This window comes from Echeneis naucrates, chromosome 22 (genome assembly GCF_900963305.1).
Source record: "Echeneis naucrates chromosome 22, fEcheNa1.1, whole genome shotgun sequence".
Classification (NCBI taxonomy): Eukaryota; Metazoa; Chordata; class Actinopteri; order Carangiformes; family Echeneidae; genus Echeneis; species Echeneis naucrates.
The window spans coordinates 18739197-18746499 of NC_042532.1; the positions used below are offsets into that span (position 1 = coordinate 18739197).

Genomic DNA, 7303 nt, shown 5'->3' on the forward strand with positions numbered 1-7303 from the left:
ATGGCCTCAGGCTGATGTTGAAATACATTTCTTAGTTATCTGGTTTTGGCACGGGCCCTCTGATATTTATCTTAAAATCGTTAATAACCACTTTGAAACTTCATATGGTGTTTTGACCCCCATTTTTTTAAAATTAGAATGAAACTGAATTTCTTGGGTCATAGTCTTATCACTCCATCACCCAGCAACTGCTGTATTCGTTACCAGGAAACCGGTACTACGGCAACATTAATACACGTAGAGGCGTAACGACGGTGGGCGGGCCCAAGAAAGGCTGCGTGTAAACTACAGATTAGACAGGACTATACTGGACGCAGCATGCAGACAGTCCGTCACTGAGGTCATGTAAATGGAAATTGTGAACATCACGTGGGAGAATAGTGTCACTGTCACCCGTGACATGGAAAAGGGGTCATTAGACATAAACACACAAACACGTCACTTAAGTTTTGAGACAGGGAGTTATTAGAGCAACCACACAGTGAGATGGTCAGAGCAGTGGAAATGAGAAGTGGGATAGAGATGAGGCCAAGGCCAAAAATTTGATTTTGTGTTATAAATAAATTCCGCCGCATGTCATATCTTCCTCACACAGGTAATAAAAATATATATGTAATTAAGGTGCAGGTATATAAAGTAACAAACCCGTGGTTTGAATAAATAAAATAAATCACTCAACAGCATCCCCTCAGCCAAAAAGCTTATACATCTAGTTCTGTGACTGGCACCAGAGGCTGGTTCAAAGTTCCCACCTTGGGAAATACACCACCGGTCTCTCCAACCTGGGTCATTTGTAATTAAAGCAGAGATCACAGGGATGAATAAAGCATGAGCTTTTCCATCCCAGCAGGCTCGAATATCACTCTATACAGGGGCCCAGTAAGACAAAGGAGTCCCCGAGCCCCATCCTATATGGAAGGAGGAGTGATACAGAGGTAAACCTGAAAGGCAACTCCTTGCATACAGTGACACACCCCCCTCCTTAGCCCTTGCAGGTCTAATCCACAGTTTAAAACAGCCAGGGCAAAATGAGGCGCTCAATGCCCCTTGGACCTAATTAAGAGCTAAAGATATTGTACCAAATGGGAACACTCAAAGAACAGTGTTTAAAGCAGTAAAAGACATTGCAACACTCGCCCTCTCTCATTGTTCTTCTTAAATGAGTGCTGACACAACCAAATATGATATAAATATTGTATAAAGCAGGGCGAGTAATTACACTGTGCACACACACTAACATAACCATTCTTCACAAACAACCAAGGCATAACAGGCAAAAACACTGATGCAAATGAACCACCGGGTTAACACCAGTAAGTGATAATGTAGAGAAAAACCCCTCTCTGCAGAAAATGCATTGCCTTTTTTTGGGTTGGAAAATACCTCAGACAAAGAATGTAAAGTCATGCCATGACTGCAATGCAATGTGCCTCTAATGTCTGATTTTGATTTAAAAAATTATTTGCTTTTGGGGGTTCGGTTAGTGGAAATATCTCCTACTAAGCGAACTGGGGTTTAAAAGCAGCCTTGAGCTTTTGTACATTTGGATTTGTTTACAAGTCTGAGGAGGAAAATCCTCCAGGTTTACTGATTGGAGTGAGAAAGACATGACCATCAACAACTTTCTTCTGTGACAGTGGCTACCACACTTAGACTGCTTACCAACAAACACATCGAAGAGACAGACCAACTCTAGTTCCACAGAACCTATTTCAGGCTACTTATGTTGTAATGGGGTCAGCTGCACATTTGAGATCCTGATTGTAAAACCGCCCCTCTGCTCGAAACCTCTCAGTGTCTCTGCTGGAACCGGTCCCAATCATCTCAGAATATGGAGCCCCGTGTCATTCTACCATATGGACCGAGATGTCAATGATGCCCACAACAACTTTTGTCCTCCAAAGGGTTCATTAGAATTATTTCCCAACTTCCCTTGGGTGCTGTGTAATTTACAGTCCATTTTCTTTGCATTTACATAACAGGAAGGTTTGGTGCATTTCTGTAAACAATTCATCCCAGTGACACAAAAAGTGCACCAAGGATTGTTAGTAAAAATCTCCTGACTGCAAGCAGCTCTTTTATTAAAGTGTTTCACTAACCCATCATCCCACAAGCTTAGTTCTTTGGCAGAAGAAAGTGTCAAAACAAATCCCACTGCAACTTTGTTATTGAAATTCGTGCCATAAAAAAACCACACAAATTCTGATAACAATGTCATGTTTACTGAATGATATCACCAAATTTCCAGGCATCTTTGTGTACCTGAATTTACATATCCTTCTTCTCACCTTCCCACATTAATCAAAGTGAGTGAATAAAAATTGAAGCAATTTCTAAAATCATCATAAACATGTTGGTGTGCCCACACTCCTACTGAAGCGTGATGTTGACGAACAGCACAGGCTGTAAATGACACCATCCATGAGCACGTTCAATGGTCGGCATCTCAGCTGCCAGAAGTGAGGATTAAAATTGTAAATAAACAGGACAGGTGAGCAGTCAAGAGATGATTATATAGAGATTGTTATTATGTTGAAAAAACAACAGCAACAAAAAAAATAGCAGTAACACAGAAGCATATCTTTCATTCCCATCATCTCATATCGATCCAGTTACTGCTGCACTGAAATCTAAGTGGACGCTGACACTCACTCTGCTTTCACCATCAGCAGCAAGAAGCTTGTCTATCTGGCTGCTATCAGGGGACAAAAGTGAATCCTTTGATTGCGTCGTCATCGCACGGGGAGTTTATCTCCACCGTGTTGCATCACTATTCAGCATTCACATGTACAGCTCAGTGCCAAGAAAATTCCTTTCCTTTGAGAACAGGGCGAACTGCTGAGGGTAACATTAGTTTCTCCCACAGAATGAATCACAAAGGTTTGGACACAGACTTTCTCTCAACCCCCCCTAACAGCTGACAGACCTGCCCAGTGGGTTCAGTTGAAGATAGCCAGTCTTACCTCCCTCATGCTGAGAGATGAGCTAAACCATGAGTTACTTGTAAGGTTTGGGAAAAAAGGTACTCCCAAATCAGTCTTCTATTTATATGGGTGACATCATTCAATTCCTTTCCAAAATGCATATACAAGTTCCCAATGGTAAGAAATCCCTTGTACTTGTGTGAGATATTAGAGCTAAAGTAACTAGTCTGCATTACTTATCATTTCAACTTCTGAAGTAAAAATGCTAAATGTTAGTGCAGTTGAGTTTCAAATGACTGAATTTGAGGCATCTCTTTGCCCATCTGTGAAATATATTTAAATATACTTTGGATATAGACAGGTGAATATACTGATGTACAATATGAATATATTAAATTGACTAAATTGAAAGCTATCAGTTTCTGATTTAAAAAAAAAATAGAGAATCGACTGAAAATAAAAATCTCATAAACAAACCCTGAATGGCTCGAACTGTGTAGCTAATGGGGGCATCCGAGTGTGATAGCTGTACAATAAACAGGATGTTTCAGCTGGATGAATGGGGTGTTGTGGCCAACATTCAATCCACCGTGGAGCTCTCCTGGTGAAGGCCACATGTGGACAGTAATCTGATGTGAACAGGGATAGCAGAGCAGAATAGAGACCCTCAGCTCTGTGGCTGAGCTGGGGAGTAAACTCACACACCAGCTAAAGGTCTAACAATGATACCATTACCATATAAGAGAATCTAGGGCACATTATCACACCCCCTAAAAATTCAGGTGGTTAAAACTGTGAGTCACAGTGTATATCTTCAGGACCATCAACCTGCCTGATGACAGAGCCTTCTGAGGTATTTTCAGTCTTAGTTAGGATACACACACACAATAAAAACAAGCCAAGTCATTAAACTAAAGCTGGACCCAGGCAACATTAATAAAGATATCACACAGGGGAGACAAACTGAAAGCTCTCCAATGACTCTGCTCCGAGTCTGGCTGGTAGTTTTTGCTGAGTAACGTCCATTCCTCAAAGTTAACCAGATAAGTTACCTTTTTAAACTGACGTTAGCAAGCTAACTAACCTGCTAGCTCCCCCGGAAGGACAGAGGCAGACCTATCACCGCCACCCCTCACAAATTCAGGATATAGCCTCGGAGCTGACATTTGGTTCATTCAGTCATCGGGTCGGGGTTAGCAGCCGAGCTAAACGACATGTAATCTGGGCTAAGATAGCTCGGTGTGCCGCATCCACACACACACACAAAAACACAACACAAGCGCACACACAGACAGGCTAACGCTGCTTAGCTAAGGAGCTAACAAGCTAATTAGAAAACAACCGTTGGTCATTTTTCTTTTTTTTTTTTTTTTTTTTTGGGGGGGGGGGGGGTGTACTCACCTGTGATCACCGCTGGGACCCAGAAGAAGCCCTCACCTCTAACGCCGTCACCTTTGTGTGACGAACCGTGCCGTGCCGTGCCGAAATAATTCAAATTCCTCAGAAAGTGCAGGCGGAGGAGCTGGCAGTCCAATCGCTTCAGCCACCGCCGCTGAATGGCTGCTACGCGGAGACTCAACCAAACTTCCTCCTTAGCAACGGACCGCCCCCTCGGCCTCTGATTGGCCCGCGCGGGCGCGCACGAGCTGATCGATCGACCACGATTCAACCTGGATAAATAATAATAAATTAAAGAGGAAGAGGAGAGTTTTTAACGTGATTTTCTTTTTTAATAGCAAACCATCCACATTTAAAGCGCTCTGTTGGATTTACTAACTGCTCTCCTTCTCTAACTGACGCCAGCTTCATTTAAGCCTCATCTGCTGGTTATTTTCACAGCCATTCATTTAGTCTGTGATATAATGACGTCTCATTACGTTTGGGGTGAGGACATAATGACAACAATCACAGTGACTCATGACCGAACAGAGTTTTAATGTTTTTGCCAAAACAAAATTGACTGGAGCAGTTATTTGATTATCAAAATGGTTCCCAAGCAATTTGCCGTTCGAGCTTTAAATATTGCAAACTAAATCACGAATGATTGCTGACTGTCTGCACAGTTTATTTCTTATTCCAGTCGAGTTTCTGTCCTCAAACACTCGATTAATCTGACACCAAAAATCAGTATTGGATTAGCTCTTATGAATACATTACAGTAATTAAATTTGTCTTTTGGACTATTTGTCCATAGTACCATAAACGATGGGAAATGAGTGTCAAAACAACAAATCAATTAAATATTAATATTATATAATATTAATATTATTAATATTAAATAAATATTGATTAGACTAATTGTTATTGAAATAGATGGTAGCATGTTGTATGAAAGTTCAGTCTCTAACAAAGCATTAGAATTGATGGACATTGAGTTGATTTTTCAATGTGGAATCAAAATTTACATTTGATTTGTAACTCAAACTATTAAACTAAACTATTGCATAATGGAGAATACAATGGTAATGGTCATCAAGGTACAAGTATCCAGTATCCAGAACGTTTAGGTAAATGCAGTGTTTATCGACGTGTGCTTGGTTACATGTCTCCACTGATGTCCAGTATCTGCCAGAGACCAGACTGACACTTATATATCTGGTTGATATGCAAAAAAACTGAGAGAAGGAAGTCACTTCACCACATCGTTTAAAATGTAATTTGGATAACAGCATAGTCTCAGTGCCTTCCTGTTTCCACACAGCAGACCTTAAATGAGACATTCTTCATGTTACTGTTATTGGTGTGTTGACTGTGACTGTGTTTTACTGGCTGAAACTCACCACACTTTATTTATTCACTCTGAATATTCATAGTTTTTTCTTCTGCCTTGACCATCTCCCCCAACTTGCAAACGAAACCTTACCCCCTTCAAAAGGCCACAAGTTTATCAGCATTAAGTTGCATTCCTCACATAGTTTTGAAGCTTATTATTCGGCAGTGTAGCAAACGGTACAAAACCAACAAAGAGAAGGAACAGAAGCTTTGGTTAACAAAGTTGTCAAGTCGGCTGCGCCAATAATTGTCATGTCAATGTGCTGTCTTGCACCAGCTGTGACTCTCTTTGTCTCTGAAACGAATACAAACTCTAACTGCGTCCTTTTCAGTCTGTTCTGAACTATCTTGAACACAATCTTCTTTATGTCTCCTTTGTTTTTACAACAAGTAATGTTCCATCATGCTGGACAAGGTTGGAGCCATAAAATGTTGCTGATGAGCTTCACACATCTGTTGTGATAGTCTGCCTCCATGTGGTGATAATGTGTAAGTCCAAAAGTGTCGTACACACACAGACACACACACACACAATTGTGGTGTGCACCCACACAGGTGTTCTTGTTTAATGCACTCCATCAGACTTCTCTTCTGGACCACGTGGGCGTGACATTTTCTTAAACCTCATCTATTGCCTCATTATTTCAAATCTGCTTTCATGACATGTTTGGATCAAAATCTCAAAGCGGAGGTGCTTTGTAATTATCAAGCTGTCGGCATGTTGACATGTATTTGTGGTGAACTGGTACGAAAGCTGAAAAGAGGTCCTGCTGTGAAAATATAGTTACAACAAAAAATGAATCTGTTATACCAACAGATTCTTTGTGAAGTCGACCTCTCTGCTGCTAGATTTACTGAAGCAAAGAGGTGGATGTGCCTGGAGGAAGAGCGGAACAATTAAAACAACAAAAGCTTTTAATATTTTAATGTCATGATGCAGAATATAGTAAAAAAAAAAAAAGATGTAGAAAATATTTGCACTTTTTGAATCAATATGATGTAACATTCAGCCTAGCATTGTAAATTTCTCATGATAATATATTTAGTATGTAACATTAAACGTGTTTAACGTGGTAACACACACTGTGATGCATGTTAACAAACTATTGGTGTCGCCCCGGGGCTGACACATTCAATCTCTGGTTTCACACTTATTCTGGCATGACATGAGATTTAGGAAAAATTACGACTTTGACCTTTCAATGCTGTTAAATAAAAAGTCAGAGTCATTAATATTCATCCCCTGGAGACCATCAGTGTTTGTGCCAGAGTCCATGGCAATTAATGTAAAAGATGTTCAAATATTTCACTCTGGCCTGAGGGCTGCCTGACATTTCCTGGCAAGTGAACACTGTAAAAAATATTTGTTTCATTGCTTCTTGGAAACATTTTCAGAATAGACAGCTCAGGCTAAATATTTAACTGTCAGTCAGGACGTCATACATTTGGATTATTTATTATAGTTTCCAAAACGACTTATATGATGCCCAGGTGATGTTTTTTTTTAAAAAGATTAAAATCACATTCAAACAGCACAATATCACAACCCAGACAAGAGGAATCCTTTTTTTCTTATGACATTTTATTTCTCAAACAACATACAGAGT

General features: G+C 40.3%; 1 protein-coding gene across 6 annotated transcripts in view; it reads right to left on the reverse strand.

The window, feature by feature from the left end:
- numb (NUMB endocytic adaptor protein) overlaps positions 1 to 4465 on the reverse strand; it is a 36316-nt gene extending 31851 nt beyond the window's left edge. For all 6 annotated transcript variants that reach the window (XM_029493705.1, XM_029493707.1, XM_029493703.1 and 3 more), the window contains exon 1: positions 4326 to 4465. The gene's annotated coding sequence lies outside the window, so the exon portion shown is untranslated. The remainder of the gene's footprint in view (positions 1 to 4325) is intronic.
- Positions 4466 to 7303: the final 2838 nt, after the last annotated feature.